This window comes from Amblyomma maculatum, chromosome 1, assembly GCF_055883805.1.
Source record: "Amblyomma maculatum isolate TAMU_Amacu chromosome 1, ASM5588380v1, whole genome shotgun sequence".
NCBI classification, from domain to species: Eukaryota; Metazoa; Arthropoda; class Arachnida; order Ixodida; family Ixodidae; genus Amblyomma; species Amblyomma maculatum.
The window spans coordinates 475511263-475529447 of record NC_139344.1 but is presented as its reverse complement, the minus strand read 5'-3'; the positions used below and the strand labels follow the sequence as shown (position 1 = coordinate 475529447).

General features: G+C 44.7%; 1 pseudogene; it reads right to left on the bottom strand.

The window, feature by feature from the left end:
* Window positions 1-18185, bottom strand: part of LOC146210018 (uncharacterized) — a 495553-nt pseudogene that overhangs the window by 340259 nt on the left and 137109 nt on the right.

The window sequence follows — 18185 nt, the reverse complement described above, 5'->3', positions numbered from 1 at the left end:
CGAGCCCTTTTTGGACTGGGTCGCGAGCGTCGCGGCAGTGTCTGTCGGTCGGCGTCAAGGGTGCGGCCACTCCCCGCCGGAGGAACAACCTGCTTGAGTGAACTCGCCTGGGGGGCGTTTATTTTCGCTCGCGCGTGCTTTAACGTGCCGCATGTGTATCCGCCAGCGGTGTTTGTTTTTATTGTCGAGAACGCGGATATTTGGTTGACTCGCCGGTGCAACGTTCGCCGTACCCGTAGGCTCGTCTTCTGCATCTGTACCTTGATACACTCTAACCCAGTTGATTTCTTCTGTTTATTCTTTTCTAACATAATTAAAGTGTTTTTGTTCCTGGAGCAGCCTTCATTTGTGGTCATTCGTCGCTCGGTGTGCGGCTCCCGAGCCCCCTGAGATAAGGCGGAGGCCTTCAATATATAAAGGCAACCACTTTATCTTTGCAGAACAGAAATGAAACACTCTTGCGAGATGGCGAGATCAAACAAACGCCAGGACGAGTAAAGACAGGCTTTTCCATAGGCAAACATTTCTCTAAATTCAGCTGTAGTACAATTAAAATAAATTTAAATAATTTACTGATAATATAACATTGACGACAGAGAATATTACAATTGCTCCATGACCGAATTGAAGCGTGGCATAGCACCCTCCAGTTTTCTCCACGTCTATTGGCATAATAATTCTGAGCTGCCAATTCGCCTTTCGAGTGAAAGCAGTTAACGATCTGCTTTGATATTTGGCTCCATACACAGTGATTGTATGCCGGTAGCAGTTTAAAGGGAGTCTGCGTTACCTGGTGACGAACACTGTACAGGTCATAAGCAGTAGGATGGAGAACAGAAAGGCCAACGGCGAGAGCCATGTCGACTTAGCCGGCGGTGCCTCTGCAAAAAAAAAACAATGTCTTCAGACAAATGCCTTAGATCTGAGCACAAAAATCAAAATATATACCTTGGTTTAGGCGAGCCAGTTTAGTGTTCACAAACTTTGCGCTTGCGCAATGGAGACCGGACGCAACGACAAAACACGTAAGACATGTGGAGTGCTCATGCTTCGAACGGGTTTTTTCGAAAAGGCAGCTACATTTATACCCGAGAAGGACATGGTAACTTTAAAAGTTTCATTACACGTGTGCGGCCGATGTAAGCATGCCTCAGATATTATCAAATCTGTAAGAGAAACAAACAACAAACACCCAGGACAACGAGCATGACAGATGAACAAAAATGAGATCAACGTTTAAGCAACAAGATTTGAAAAGATACTTTAGCAATAGCAGTGTTAAGAAGTAAACATTTATAAACCTAAAACAAAGGAAAGCCAGTCAAAGCGTAAATATTTCCCATCGTAAGAAAAGCAGTGTCAAAGTAACCTAACAAAACCGGAAAAACCGAACACGGCTAATCAGCGAGGTAAAAACGGCGAAACAAAGATGTGTTAACTCGAATAGAAGGCTCGAACAACTACAAAAGACAGTCGAAATTCGGCAGTAATGCAAACGTGAGACACAACAAATTCACACCTGCTTGTTTCAGAACGTTGTTTCTTTGTCCAGCAGTAAAACTGAGGCAGATATATGGGAGACCTCAATTATCCCTCTCTGAACTTCACTTTCAGCATACGCCAGATATGTAGTACTTAAACGCACGGGTTGCGTTCGGGATTTGCAGTATGCTCAGCCATACAGTGTCTCTCGTTTTTATCGTCCGGTTATGTTCACGAAGACTACAGTTAACGCACTTTTCCGTCTGTCCAATGTATACGCTACCAGAAGTCAAATGAATAATATACACAACGTTGGTAATTAATTGCAGAAACACACATTCACCCGACAAAATTTTATTGAAGAAAAGGAAACACAACATTTCGGGACCCGTACGGGTCTCTTGATCACACAGAGCGCTGCACTGAACGACGGCGGCTTATAAGTATGGCTAAACTTGCATATTGTCCGACTGTAGATCTCTGGAAGATTTCTACGTATCCTACCATAAGAACATACTTCGGGCTATGTATATGAGAAGATTCTTAAGGAAGGCGAGGTGATAAGGTTTTCTCTGGCAATGGCGGATGCTTCGTCCCAGCGATGGTATGTCCCGTTGATACGCATTGTTCCGCCAAAGCATTAGATGTGGAGCGGCTGTTCGTGACGTCATTCTGATGATCTCCAAGTTTGCATCTAAAATTTCCGGTTTCGCCAAAGCAGACAGCGTCACAGGTTCCACACGGTATCTTGTACACCACGCCCGCGTAGCTAGAGAGATCTGGATGGTCTTTTAGCCGGACAAGCTGTTTCACCTTGCTGGTATAGGCACATGAGAAATGTGCATGCCATAACCTCTGAAAATCCGTGCCTCTGAAAATCCGTGAAAGTGCTTCGCTTACACCGGAAGCATAACGGAACGGTAGCTCACTTGGTTTCTGCGTGTTTCTTTTCTTGGCCAGGTCGGGTGCCGTGAGCGGAGCGCTCTTAGCTTTTCACTAGCTGCTGGGGATATCCATTGTTTTGCAAGTCTTGCTTTGCTATGTTGATTTCACAGCGGCATTCCTCCTTTCTCGAGCACAGTGTGAAAGCGTGATTACAGGGATTTGGCATCTGACCGCTTGTGTCCACTTGAGCGTGCGGACTGAAAGCTGAGAATTTCCCGGTATATGTCGGTTTTCGGTACACTGAAGTTTTAGGCATGGTTGTCTTTCTCTGCAAGATGACATCAAGAAATGGGCTTCTCTCCGTACTAGTGGCTGAATTGAATCTGGATGAAGTAGAAATGATTTCACATCTTCGTGGTCCATAATGCTGAAACAGTCGTCCACATAGCGTAAGAAAGGCTTTGGTGCCGGTAGGAACGTGGAAATGGCTGCTTTCGCAATGGCTTCTAATGCGATGTTGGCGCAGACAGCGGAGATAGATGCTCCAATTGCTGTGCCGAAGGGCTGCCTGTAGAACGTTCCGTTGAAGACAAATAAGTGTTGTAGACAAAATGTAAAGAGGCGGCATGAGTCGTCCACGTCGAATGGAGTCCTTGACGGTAAAGAGTGGTCTACGGAAAACGCTTCCTTGTAGCACTGCACTGCGAAGTCCACAGGGATGCAGGCGAACATAAATTTCCAATCAAATGAAACCATGACGTCCTTGTCTTCAACTGATATCTGCTTTAGCTTTTCCACAAAAAAAAATGAGAGTCCTTAACGTAGGTCGTCGTTTTTCCAACTAGTGGGCGAAGGGCTTCGGGCAGATGACGGAACAATTTTTATAGTGCGGACGCCTGTAGTCAACGATAGCTCGTAGTGGTGCACTTGGCTTGTGCACTTTTGTAGCTACGTAGATCACGGGAGCCGGGCCGATGTGTTAAAATGCTTGTTATACAAGTGATTCATCTTAGGAGGCACATACCTGAAGACTTCAGCCAACAGCTTCTTTAGTTTGATTCAAATTTCTTCGCTGGGTCATGGTTGAGTTTCATATGTGTCTTCATCCTCAAGAAGTGCAGACATTGCGATGTAATCTGAACGGTCCAAACGATGGTGGCGTTTCCTTTGTCGGTGGGTAAGATTGAGATTTCGCAGTTCGTCTGCAACTGTTTGATGGCTCGCTTTTGTGGTAGATAGGGACCCTGTTTTTGTCTGCGACAGTTTTCCAATGACCCCAATGTCACGATAAAATTGACTGGGCTCAACTTGCCGAAGCGCTTGTTCGACCGCATGCATATCCTTATTGCAGGGTTAGGGGCAGCAGCGACGTATCAGGCCCCGAGTGAGGAGGGAAGACTCAATGGAATCTAGTTTGTGCGAGGAAAAATTGTAGATGCCAGGAGATGCACGACAACGGAGGCTCCTCTCTAGAAGCAGTGACAACTTGCCTTCCTGAACAGACATTCCTTTGTCTCTAGTCCTGGTGGCGACACTGTTAAGACGACGCATTGCTTCTGGGAGGTGTCGGCCAGGTCTCGCTGGTGTGAACGTTGCGCGAAGAATACATCCCCTCTCAACGGCATGGTCGTGGCTTTCGTTTTAGCGATCCGGGCTTGCAGAAGTTTTTCGCTTTGATGGTGACTTATCTTCGAAACGGTGTCGGCACTAGCTACGGTAACACAGAGACTTCGACATGAGGCTCAGGGACTTGCAGCGTAGGTTGGACTGTAGATGGTACACCGGAATTACGTTGGGGATTCATTCGACGTACCGTGTTCGAGAATTTTTTTTGCACAATAGCCGCTTCCTGATCAGGACAGAGCAGATTCGAGATAATGTACTGGGGGCGCAGAAAAGAAAAACACGTCATTTCTTTGGCGTATGTTCTACATGTTGTGCGGTTTTTTATGGATATATACTGTGACCATCCTGCTCTGTATACGGACTATGTGGCTGGTAGTCTTCTTGTTGCCTTCTACTTTTTGTAGAAGCTTCCTTGTCACACTGCTGATAACGCACTTCAAGACGGGTGATCTGGTTTCCGAAGCTGTTTTCCATGAGTTGCTGGCAGCTTTTGTCCAGCGCTGCTCGTATACATGTCCGGCTAGGATTGCAGGCTTTACAACGTTATATTGGACGCCTTCATATGGAGAAGAGTTTCTTCGTGCGTAAATTGTGCTTGCAGCACATACTGTCAATATATTGTCCAAAAATAAGTTGTAGATTCAAGAATTGCATACAATTTTTCCCAGGCAAATATCTGGTAAATTTCAGGCCATTGCATTCAGTGGTGAACATCTTGACTATATCTTGCACTGTCTCCAATCTGATGGAAAATACCTTTGAATTTTGAGTGCTACCGTCCCTGTCAGGCTTCTTTCGAGGCAGTCAAGAACGATTAAAAAAAACCACTTCCATTGCTACAAGAGTCTCAATCGCGAAAATGAAAAGTTAGGTTCGGAAATCAAAACAGTAATTCGAAGTATTCTTAGCACCTTGATTGCCCGCTGAGGACAAATGTTTCGGAATGAGGCAATTAGGATGCTGCAGTCAGCACGCGTTAAACAGCAGCAACTCAAGAGGCTGGCCCTTGAAGGTTGTTTGCTTGTAAAAACGTTTTACACAAGCTATCACCGCTTTTCAGGCCGCCGACTATGCCAATTCAACATTTTCTAATAGACATTGAAGATCTGTATTACCCTGTTCCACAAGGAAATTTTCTAGAAGCTCTTAAGGAAAGAAGTGTAGCATAGACGAAAAAGGCTTTCAGAATTCATCCGGGATCAGCCCTGACAGCGTTATCACTTTATCACAAGACCTTATCACAAGATGAAGCTGCGTACGTTCAACAGCAAAAACCTGTGCTTTAGGACACCGACCTTTCGGTCAAAAACAACGGGAATAATACAAGCTCGACAGAGACACCAACACTCGAATTTCTGAGGTATGTACACAACTACCTAGATACGCCGTCAGAGGAATTGAAGACTTTATGTTCAAGATAGTGAAGACGTTATTCGCTCAATCAGGCCACCACCACTGCAGGTCACAAAAATGTTATTTTTCATGCGGGCTCTACTGATATGGATTACCACTTCCACGCCGCTTGGCTGTCAAGGCAGCTGACAACCTACCAAACCAGCGTCATGAACAACGAAAGCAAAGCAGTGCAGTACCCGCTTGCCTCAGCCTCTATTTCCGCATGTGGCAACCAAGTACTGTGCTCAGCGTCACCGTGTTGAATCGGCTACAAATACCGCCATCACGCTGCAGTTTCCTGGGGCACACCGCCGCAGCAAAGCCGATAACAAGAATGCCGTTTTTGTAGCGAAAGCTACATTAGCGGCGATGCGGCGATTTCGCCTTGGCACCAATTTCTACCGTGGATGCACAGTACTCAAGGCCGCTGCCTAGCAACCACCTCATCACTATCTAGTGTGTATACGAAAATAAAATTGCGCCGTGTGTAAGCCAGGCCACTAGTGCACATGCGTGGAAACCGGAGAGGAGCAACAAGTGCGCTGCGCATGACATCACAGCGCATAGCAGCAGCAAAGAGAGAATGAGCGCAAGAAGGCGAAGAGAGCAGTGGAAAAGCTCGAGAGGCGAAGCCGTGCGCCACGCTTTTCGGCGTACAGCCAGGAAGGTAGGAGAAATGATAGCAGCTGGCGCGCTTAGCGGCTCTGTATAAACGCGGTTGGTTCGTCAGCGCCGCCGTGTTTGGGAACCATGGAAAGCGAGTCGGAAAGGCTTAAGCAAGCCAGGCTCGTGCTTTGGAGTGAAAACAGGTGGAGGCGACTAGCCGAAGAGACCTAGCCAGGCAACCACACTAAACTTTTATTTATTTATTTGAGTACGTACAAATCGCCTCACTGGGCAATAGAGTACAGGGGTACGCAAAGGGAGAGGCAAAAGCACTGGAAATAGATGTGCAGTACATTCATAAAAAAAGAAAAAAAAAACTAGCAACAATTCAGCTAAGAACAGTAAAACACACTTGAGAACTGCTGTGCAAGTCATAAAAGAGTTAAAGTGCATATATAGCGGAAAAGTAGCATGCAAAAGCTCTCTGTTGATAACAAGAGCAGTCAATAGCTTAGGGAGCATGGCACAGTGATGCATCAGTTAGTCCCCGTAAATGTATTTTAAAAGCGTTTGGAAACCTGTTGTCATCTAATGAAACTATTGCATTTGGAAGGCTGTTCCATTCACTTATTGTACGTGGGGAAAAAGCTGATTTAAATACAAATGTCCGACAAGCAAATTCGCGTGTTTTACGGATATGGTCTCGTCTATGGGAAATGTATGGGGGGGGGGGGGTGCAAGGTAAGCAGCACGGTCAATGCCATTTTTTTTTTGTTTATGATGTCGTTTAAGAAGAAGAATCTGAAGAAGGTGCGACGGAGCTGAAGGGAATCCCATCCTAAATGCTTCTTTAACGCACTGGCACTGCTCTGACGATCATAAATGTTTAAAATGAAACGCGCTGCATGATTCTGTATCGCTCCAAGTTTTTTGACAAGGATTTTAGTAGCTGGATCCTACACTACCGTTGCATGTTCTAAAATTGAGCGCACGTTTGAGATATATACAACGTCTTTCACGTCACTTGGTACGTTACGAAAATTTCTTTTAATGAAGTTGAGTACGCGACCAGCCTTCATTGGTATGTAATCACTTAACGTTATTGTGAACGGGCGAGCTGCGGAGGCCCCCGCGTCGGATCTTATCAGAACGGCGACAACGATCGAGACAGGAAATAGGTACCACTGACCCCTCCCAAGCCAAGTGGGGGTGAAGTATGGTCTGGCTATGAGCGCCCAACCTCTGCGCCGGTGAGACGCCATCGCACCTGGCACCGGCCGGCCGAAGGCTTGTTCGTCACTCGGAGGCTTGTTCGTCACATCGACGAACGGAACAAAGAAGGGGAAACGACCAAATTCTGGTTCCATCAAGTGTCGAGCCTCACTACCGAGAGCGGGCGTGCATTCTTCCCTTTCTTCCCGTGGTGAGCCACGGAGACAGCTTTCGGCCAAGTGGCCTCGCTTAATGCAGCCCGGCGACGACGGGACCGATTAGTCAGCCCAGGTGCAAACACGCACGGAAACAAGCGGCTGAAACAATCTACTCCGTCTAGACGACCCCTTCATCACCCTCAAGACAGAACCTGTCGGAGGGGCGTGTGAACGAGCGCAAGCAGTGTTGGCGCGTGTTTGTGAGAGTGCGGGAAAGCGAAGTGGCAGAGACACTCCCTCATAAACTGGCCTGCCTTTCATCTAGGGAACATAGGGAATCAGCCCTATAAAAACTGGAGACAAGTGTGTGTTGTCGTCGTAAAACAGAGACTGTTGCTCCAGTCAGTCTCCAACTCAAATGCTACCATGTAAATATTGTGCATAACGTTTTCCCATCTCACTTCAAAGTCCGCTTTCCAGCCGCCTCATCCTGGTTCCTGCTCCGACAGCCAATCAGGCCTACAACACGCAACCTGAGTCACGACAACGTGCAATCAAGACTACACAAGGCTAACCAAGCTGTGCCTTCTTTCGCTACATATATCCTGGTATAGCTGAGCTAAGCCACAGCCAATTTTGTATGCAGGCCCTACTGATATGGATTGCCAGGTCAATGTTGCTGGCCTAACAAGGCAGATTACACCTTGGACAATGATTCCAACGTTTGGCAGCAAACCGACTATCTGGATAACGAAAGCAACTGCGAGCAGTTACCCTTTGCGTCAATCTCGCACTGTTTCCACATCTGGCAACCAAGTACTACGATCAGCGTCACCGCGTTAAATTGACTACAAATACCGCCGTCAAGCTACAGTTACTCGGTTCACGCCACCGCAATGACGTAGGCTATACGAATACCGTTTTTCATGCAAGCCCTACTGATATGGAGGAGCATGTCCACGATGCTGGGCTGTCAAGGCAGCTTACAACCTGGACAACTATACAGTGTCCTAGAAGAGGCAGTGGGTTTACTCGCCTGCCGATGCTATGCGGAGCGCCGGCTCCACGAACGATGGCAGTATGAGCTTCTCTGATAGGATGAGTGACGGCGCAGGTGTCTACTTCAATGGATGAGCATGGGAGCGGCGGTGCCGTGACGCTAATGTAGCGCAGCGGTCCGTGCATAATAACCCAAGTTGTTGATTTGCATTATTTGGCTCTGGACGTCGTCGCATGAGTATTTTTTTTTTTGCTTCAGTGTTTTTGTCGCACACAGCATGCAAGAGATGTGTGCTTTGCAGTCACTGAGCTATGCCCCGACACCGATATAAAAATAAACGCTGTTACAGGGTAGAGGGGGGCGGGGGTGTGGAGGGGGGTACGTTTACGTGAAGGGTGGGCTGAAGACGTCTGGCGTTTTCAAAGATGGAAATAGAAGGAAAGAGTAGGGAAGCCTCAAAGGACCACAGATGTTACCAGTGCCAGGACTACACGAGCGCAGCATGCGAGCTTCGAGCCACGCGATGTACTCAGTGGTTAGGTGCACATCATAAAAAAAAAGATAGACGAGGATTAGAAAGTGGAGAGGCTAACAAACTACTGTGACCGAGGAGGCCTCCTTTATCTATTCAAAAGTTGTACTGTTCTGTGAAAAAGCTCATCACGCATCGAATGCTTCTGTCAGAGCGAGCTATACACGCTGACAAAATATGGCTGTTCTGGGCAGACTTTCTCTCGGACACGTTTGTGAGGCGCACGCTCCTACCTTCATCGCTGAAATAATTGGTTTTTATTACACATGTTACACGTCGTCATTTCAGCGTGAAGGGACCCTAATGATTTAATTAGCACTGATCGACAGAGGACCAAGTAGCTCAAATCGAGCAGTTGCACATGAGGTGCTGCATGGATCAATGACAGGGTGTTGCACTTCAGTTATCGTAAACACAAGCTGCATGTCAGGAACAGCGCTGCTATCGTAATTGTGTTTTCACTTACATTACTGTACGTAAGGATAATACGCATGAGATGCAAGAAATATTCAAGCCACACATGCAATATTTGATTTTCGCTAAACAAATTCACAAACTTCGCTAGGATGTCTGCTTTTTTTTTGCTCGGCTAGAAAGTGTGCCTGCACTGTTTTTTTTCTCATTCACTGGCCAACTACAGTACATAAGCTCGGTACAAAATAATTTTAGACAATACGAAATGTAACACTATATTTCTCTACCGAGCCTGTGGAGAAATTCAAGAATTTTTTATATATTTCCATGATTTCCTTCAAAAAATTTAAAAGCCCCTTCCGCATTAGCAAAATCCGTCGGCGATGACAATATTTCAATGAAATGTCTCGGGGTCAGGATAGGCATAAAATCGCCGGAGTTGCTGTCGTCCTTTTATACAATATTATTGTATCTTTTTTTATTTACAATACCCTCAGGGCCAGTAAAGGCATTGAATAGGGGAGTGGGTTAACAACAAAACAAAATAAGCATAGCCGTATCGTTTACAAGGATATGAATTTCAAAAATATCTAAAATACAACAATAAATACAAAAAATTATATACAATAAGAAGCAGTGCAAAAAATCCTGTCATTATACAATATTAGCTAAAGCAGCCCGAAAATTTGAGTTATCATTGATGGAAACAATATCTGCGGGAAGGTGGTTCCATTCAGTCAATGTTCGCGGTATGAATGACTGTAAGAAAGCGTGTGTATTACATCTATCGAGGCCGATTTTATGATGACGGTCAATGCGATGGGATACACAGTGAGCTTGAAAAAATATTTCGTAACTCAGGCTAGGATGATGATAAAGCTTGTGGAACAGGACTAAGCGAGATATTTTGCGACGGGATCTTAATGATGAAGTTGAAGGTCGGACTTCATGGCTGTAATACTTTCGGTTCGGCTGTAATTAGAATAAATGAAACGGACGGAGTTATTTTGAACAAGTTCTATAGCGGTGATTAGTTTTTCATAACCTGGATCCCATACAGATGATGCATACTTTAATTTAGGGCGTATTAGTGTTTTATATAGCAATAACTTTAATGATGATGGAGCTCTGGAAAAGGTACGGCGTAAGTAACCAGGCATGCGGTTAGCGTTGCTAATTACATATTCAATATGGGTTGTCCACGTGAGGTTAGATGAAATAATTATTCCGAGGTACTTATATGAGTTTGTTGATTCCAAAGGAACGTTATTCAAATAGTAATCATGCGGGTCATTAGAAATCCTTGTTACATGCATGCATTTACATTTACTAATATTAAGTTGCATTAACCATTTTTCACACCAGGTAGCAATCGCAGTGAGATCAGTTTGAAGACAGTTAATATCATCTGGGTTTTTAATTTCGCGGAAAATAACTCAATCATCGGCAAAGAGGTGCATGTTAGAAGTTATCTTAGAGGGCAGGTCGTTGATGTAAATTAAAAAGAGTAAAGGTCCCACTACGGATCCTTGAGGTACACCGGAGTTCACATCAGAAAGCGAAGAGTTATGACCGTTAACTGATACGAATTGTGAGCGGTTAGTAAGAAAGCATTTAATCAATTTTAAAACGTTCGGCTCAATGTTAAGATGACGAAGTTTGTGAAGCAGCAGGTTATGACAAACCTTGTCGAAAGCCTTATAAAAATCTAAAAATATGCAGTCAGCGAATGAGGATTTGTCTAGAATGTGGTGCAGTTTATGGCTGAAAGATAAGAACTGAGTCTCACATGAGTACGACTTACGGAAACCATGTTGTGCCATTGTAAAGAACGAGTTTGATTCAACAAATACAGTCACCGCTTTAAAGATTATGTGCTCTAGTAACTTACAGCATGTACTTGTTAGAAAGATGGGGCGATAATTGTTGGAAATGTTTTTGCTTCCCGACTTATGAAGAGGAACCACCTTCCCAATCTTCCATTGCGTACGTAATGCACATGTGTCAAGAGACTGTTGAAAAATCTTTGTTAGATGATGGAACTATAAAGGGAAGTGTTTTTCAAAAATTTAGCGTTGATAGAATCAAAACCGGGAGAAGCATGATAGTCGAGATTTTCAATAAGTTTTGCAACACCAGCTACGTCTACCAAAATTGGGAACATGGTCGGGTAGTTATAGTTCTGGGATTCAGGAAAGTGAGAACTAGGAGCGCTTGAACAATTTTTAACAAATATATCGTTTAGAAAAATGCACATTTGGTGTTGGAAACCTGCTGGCCAGACGAGTTCTGTAATGTAATTAAGTTTTCAGAGGAAGGGTCAACTACGCGCCAAAATTTACGGACATTAATTTTCAACATGGAAGGCAAAGTATTGGCAAGAAAATGACGCTTAGCGCATTTTAGGGCGGATATATACTCTGAAGAAGCTAGTTTATAAGCCGTCCAACGTGAATTAGTAGGCGATGCTTTAGCTGCACGACAGAAACGTTTCTTTCGATTAGAAAGGCGTCTGATATGACCGCCGTACCACGGGATGTGACTATTTGAAATGATGGCGCGGTTTGGAACGTATCTTTCAGTTAAATCTTTTACTTTGGCTGCAAAACTATCCCAGTTTGCCTGAACAGTACTGTCGTGAAAGTCAGTCAAAAACGTGTCCAGAAAGGCAGATAATTCTCTATTGATAGCTTCAAAGTTGTCTTTTTCGTAATCGAAAATCAATTTGCTTTTTTTGTTCGCCTTAGGCCAATCCAGGCTGGGACTGAAGTTTAGCAACGAGTGATCACTTATACCGGGTAGAAATATAATATCAGAAGCAAGGTTAGGCCGATTAGTTAGAATCAAATCCAGGGTGTTTGCAACATGGTCGGTGACTCTTGTGGGACGCGATACCAATTGTGTTAGGGAAAAAATAGAACAAACGTCTAGAAATTCCTTGGCTTGGGTTGAAAAGGATAACAGCCTAGGAAAAGTATCGTTCCAAGTAATATTTGAAAAATTAAAATCACCTAGCAAGAATAGGGCGGACGAAGGATATAATGCACAAGCCGCGTTGATGGCGTCATGAAGGTCGTTATTAAATGTAGAGGGATATGAAGGGGAACCAAATATCACTTTCACATGACCTAGGGTTACTAGTGACCAGACTATTTCTAGATTAGTGTCTATTTGGATGCAGAATGAGGGAATGTCGCTTGAAATAGCAACAGGAACGCCCCGTCCGCGGTGGCCATTTCGATCACAACGGTAAATTGTGAAGTCACGCGCATTTTCGAAAATTTCAAAATCTTGTATATGTGCAGAAAGCCATGTCTCAGTCAAAACGATTATGTTCGCAGAACTAGAGTCGACTGCTGATGATAAGGAATCAAATTTATTATCCACGCTTCTAATATTAATAAAAAGAACAAAACAGGAGTTACCCTTAAATGGCTACTACCCCTCACTCTCTCCTATGTTGCGGCTTCATTAAACGAGGTAGCATCGGTATTAACGTAGCTATCACTTGACTTGATTTCCTTAACACTGCAAGAAGTGGGATCGTAAATGTAGCACTTGTGGTTTGGAAGCAGTTTGTTGTAACGTAATTTAAACTTGGCAGACCCATCCCGACTGTTGCCAAATTTTATTAATTGTTTACGGGCGAGACGGGTAGAGGCCGAGAACTCTTCACTAACACCAATGTCCTTGTCTTTGAAATAACTACGCATAGCAAGTATCCTTTTTTTTTGTATTTGCCGAACCTAGCAATGATCGGACGGCACTTGTTAGGCGCAAAGGAACCTAGGCGATGCGCACGATCAATTGAGTCTGCTGAAAATGTGACTAATGACGAGTTTAGAAACGATGTTATTTTTGCTTCAGTTAACTGCCAAGATTCTTTACTGTCTGAAATGCCATGAAAGATTAGATTGTTTCTACTCGATCGGTCTTCTAGTTCATCGAGCCGGGATTAAAATTGGTTATGTTGCGTTGACATTTCATGTACAGAACACTGAATAGCGGAAAAATTGGCGTCGTACTGCTCGAACAGTTTGTTTTTTTCTTCTAGGTCGTCTATTCTTTTGTGAATACTGGCGATTTTAGTTTCCATGTTCTTTTGACTATTCTTGATAGCTCTGATATCAGCCGCCAATTCAACGTGACTTTTCGAAGTTTGCAGTGAACGAGAGTGAACATCTTTCAGTAAACGAAAAAGAGTGTTCATTTGCTCAGCAGGATCGTCCGGCAATGCGTCGATTTCCGTAAGTGATTCGGATCGCGTATTGGGACCAGGGTTGGACTCAGTGTCCCCGGAGCAGAGCAATAATAGCGCCACAGAGAAGTGCACTCGCAAATTGTTTCACAGAACACCCGTGGGCATGGGAACAGTAAAAGGAAGGAGTAGTCGCATTTCTTTGTAAATAATGAAAAGGTTGCACACACTTGCATTGTAGGAGGAGGAGCGTAAAACATCATGCTGAAAGCTCTGCCCCCGTGCCCACTGAAGGTGAAATAGACAGACGGTCCACTTGTATCGGCTGTCGAAGATGATGGCATGGTTGATGCGGCTGGTAGACCGTAGGCGGGCATCACGGTAGGAACTGGGCTGAAGAAGGATACCGTATCACTTTCGTCTTTGGCGGTGATTGATGTTCCAAGGGGCGTTGTAACATGTGTCGAGCCACAGGATGACGTTGACGGCCAAAACGCGAAAACCGCAAGTATAACCTGCATTGTAGGAGAATGAACGTAAAACATCATTCTGCAAGCTCTGCCCCCGTGCCCACTGAAGGTGAAACAGACAGGCGGTCCACTTGTTTCGGCTGTCGAAGATGATGGCATGGTTGATGCGGCTGGTAGATCGTAGGCGGGAATCACAGCAGGAACTGGGCTGAGGAAGGCCTTCGTATCACTTTTGTCTTTGGCGGTGCTTGATGTTCCAAGGGGCGTTGTAACATGTGTCGCACCACAGGCTGACGTTGACGGCCAAAATGCGAAAAGAGCAAGTAGAACCTGCATTAAGCGTAAAACATCATGCTGCAAGCTCTGCCCCCGTGCCCATGGAGCGAAATATCATGTGGCCTAAACAAATTTGCAGCTTGCTAATGAAGAATCTCAAGTTTTGTATTATGAAAAGCAAAATATTCCGTGAATGGCATCCAACTAAAATCAACAGACACGCCAGGAAAACGAAAGCTGCAAGCAAGCTTCCACGGATGGATGGATGGGATATAGGAGCGTCCCCATTGAACAGGGTGGTAGCAGTAGCTATCATGCTCATTTTTCACCCTATATCTTAATTATTGATGTAAATTGGTTAACAAAACCATTAACATTAACATTATGTCACTTCTCTGCTTTTAAGCCACCAATCTTCCAGTCGTTTTTTGCTAGTTTCCACAGCCGGTGTATTCATCCGGCCACTGGTATCTCTAAACCCAAGAACTTCAGGCACAGTGACTGCGCCTGCATCAACTTCCGGATGGATACCATTACATTCGAGTATAATATGGTCAATTGTTTAACTGGAGTTACCACATACAACACATGCGTCATCTTCATTGTTAAATTTCTTTTTGTAGCTGCGTGTTTTAAGGCACCCTCATCTAGCTTCAAAAAGCAGGGCAGTGCCTCTTGAGTTATCAAAGAAAGCTTCCTTCCTGATCTGCATTTTCCACTTTCGGTATAATTCCACACTCTGTTTTTTTTCCATCGAATTTATCCAATTTTTACCTTCTGTTTTTGCTTAATGCTCTTTATTTCTCCATCCATGTGACAAGCATACTTACTAGATAGTTTCCTGGTTCTTTTCCTCCATTGTGAGTCATCGCTTTTTAAGTCAGTTCAGTTCAGGCGTTCAGTCGTGTCCGACTCTTCGTGACCCTATGGACCATGTCACGCCACGCTTTCCGGTCTCTCACTATCTTCTTAATATCACATAGCTTCATCTGCAATGCCTCGAGAATGCCATCTAACCATCGCGTTCGCTGCCTACCCCTCCTCCGGCGACCCTCAACCTTTCCCAACATCAAATCTTTCTCCAGCGACTCCTCTCTTCTCATCAGATGACCAAAGTAGCTGAGCTTTAACTTTAGAATTTGACCCTCCAATGAGCAGTCATGGTTTATGGTCGACAATATCGACTGATTTGATCTTCTGGCAGTCCAAGGAACTCTCAAGAGTCTTCGCCAGCACCACATTTCAAACGCGTCAATTCTTCGGCGGTCAGCCTTTTTCACAGTCCAACTCTCGCATCCATACATCACAACTTTTTAAGTACAGGTATTTAAATACTTTGGCTGCCCATCTGATACTGTCCAATTTCCTAAGGCGTTCCTCATATAATATTTTACTCTGAGCTTCCCGTACTTCGAAAGATGCCCAGCCCATATCTCCCTGTACCGCCTCATTTGTGGTTTTGCCGTGGGCACCAAGTGCTAATCGTCCAACGGCTCTGATTTATTTCTAATGTCGACTGTACCTCTGATTATAGGTACAAAACCACATTTTCTGAAAGTAAGTCCGGCTACCATAATTCCTTTCCAAATACCACAATGCCCTATGCTTCATTATCCCGGCATTTCTTCGCCCTTTGGCCTTAAGTGATTGCTCATGCTTTCCAATGTATGCCAATCCTTCGTTTACCCTTCCTCCCAAATATTTATATTCTGCTACTCTGGGTATTTCATGGCCTTGTATTTTAAGACCCTGATCAGTTGAGCCGTTGAAAATTATCAGACCCGACTTAACTGCGCCAAAACTGAAGCCTAGAGCATCCCCTTCGTCTCCGCAATACTAAACTAGAGTTTGCAATTCGTCCAGACTCTCAGCTAGCAGCACAATATCGTCTGCATACATCAAACCTGGGAGGCGCTGCTCTACCGCCTTTCCACCTAATCTATATGACAGGTTAAAACCTAGGTTACTGCCTTGTATCCTCTGTTCCAGATTTATCATATAAAGCATGAACAGCAGCGGTGATAGAGGACAGCCTTGTTCAATTCATTTTCATACTTTGACATCTTTCGTACTTCTTATCACTTCCCATGTAATTTCTACTTTGTTATCCGGTATATGTATATTCCTTGTAGGAACTCAATTATCTAACAACCGATACCTTCTTATTTGATATGTTCCACAGGAGTTCCCTGTTTACATTGTTGTTCAGTTCAGTTGTCACAGAAGTGGAAGCTGTGACAGATTTTCTCTTCTTGGGCTCCAAGATTACCCCGGAAGGAGACTGCAGTCATAAAATTAGGAGACGCCTGCTTCTGGGAAGACAGCCATGGTTAGCCTTACCGCCTAGTAAAGAGCAGAGACAGTAGTCTGCCAACCAAGATCCGTATAACTCATGGTATGGTATTTCCAGTTGCGATGTATGGATGCGAGAGTTTGACAGTGAAGAAGGCTGACCGCCGAAGAATTGACGCGTCTGAATTGTGGTGCTGGCGGAGACTCTTCAGAGTTCCTTGAACTGCCAGAAGATAAATCAGTCGATATTGTCGACCATAAACTCTGACTGCTCATTGGATGGTCAAATTCTAAAGTTAAAGCTGAGCTACTTTGGTCATCTGATGAGAAGAGAGGAGTCGCTGGAGAAAGATTTGATGTTGGGAAAGGTTGACGGTCGCCGGAGAAGGGGTAGGCAGCGAACGTGATGCTTAGATGGCATCCTCGAGGCGCTGCAGATGAAGTTATGTGATGTTAGGAAGATCGTGAGAGACCGGAAAGCGTGGCGTGACATGGTCCATAGGGTCACAAAGAGTCAGATACAACTGAACGACTGAACTGATCATAACATTGTCGTACGCCCCCCTTATGTCCGGAAGGCCAAATACAAAGGTTTATTTTCCACTCTAGATATTTCGATGCACTGGGTAAGCACGAACAGGCTATCATCTCAGCGCCCACCATTTCTAAAGCCGTTCTGAAGTTCTCCGAGTATCTTTCTACCCATGCTTGCACCTTTAATTTCACCGCCTGCATGGCCAACCTGTACATAACAGATGTTATGGTAATCGGCCTGTAGGATTTTATGTGCATCCTTTCTCCTTTCCCCTTATACATCAAATTAATTTTACTCTTACGCCAGTTGTCCGGAATTTGGTTATTTGTTATGGCTGTTTCTATAGCTTTTAACAACGTTTCCTTACTTTTTGGTCCAAGTTCATTAATCAGCTTGATCGGGATTCCATCTATTCCTGTAGATGTGTTTTTAGGAATATTTTTTTCCATCCTTTTTCCAGTTTAGATTGGTCAGGTCGAAGCTGGTTTGTACTCGGCTACCTTGTGGTGCTTCCTGGTTTGCGGCGATTACCCTATCATCGCTCTTTACTGACTCGGCTGTAACTGATGTAATGTAGTACTCTGCATTGTCTCCCTTTCAAACATTTTCCCTTGCTATCTTGAATCCAATCCTGCTTTCTTGGTTGCTGTGGCGCCACCTCGTGGATGCGACGAGAATTGCTTCAGAGATGCGCCTTAGCCCACTGCCACCTTCTAGGACGCTGTATCAATTATTCCGAGTTTTGACGCCAAACAACTTCTAAGGCAACGAAAGCAACGGAGTTGCAGTATCCACTTGCCACAACCTCGAACGGTTTCCAAATCTGGCAACCAAATACTACGCTCAGCGTCACCGCGTTGAATTGACTACAAATACCGATATGACACTGCAGTTACTCGGGACCCGCCGTCGCAACGAAGCAGGTCACGACGTCAACGCCGCCGGTCTGTTAAGACACCTTACAACAAGGACGATGATTCCGACCTTTGGCGATACACCGAGTTCACGCACCACTAAAGCAACGGCGTGCATTACCTGCTTGCTTCAAATTTGAACTGTTTCCACATCTGGTACCGAAGTACTATGCTCAGCGTCAACGCGTCA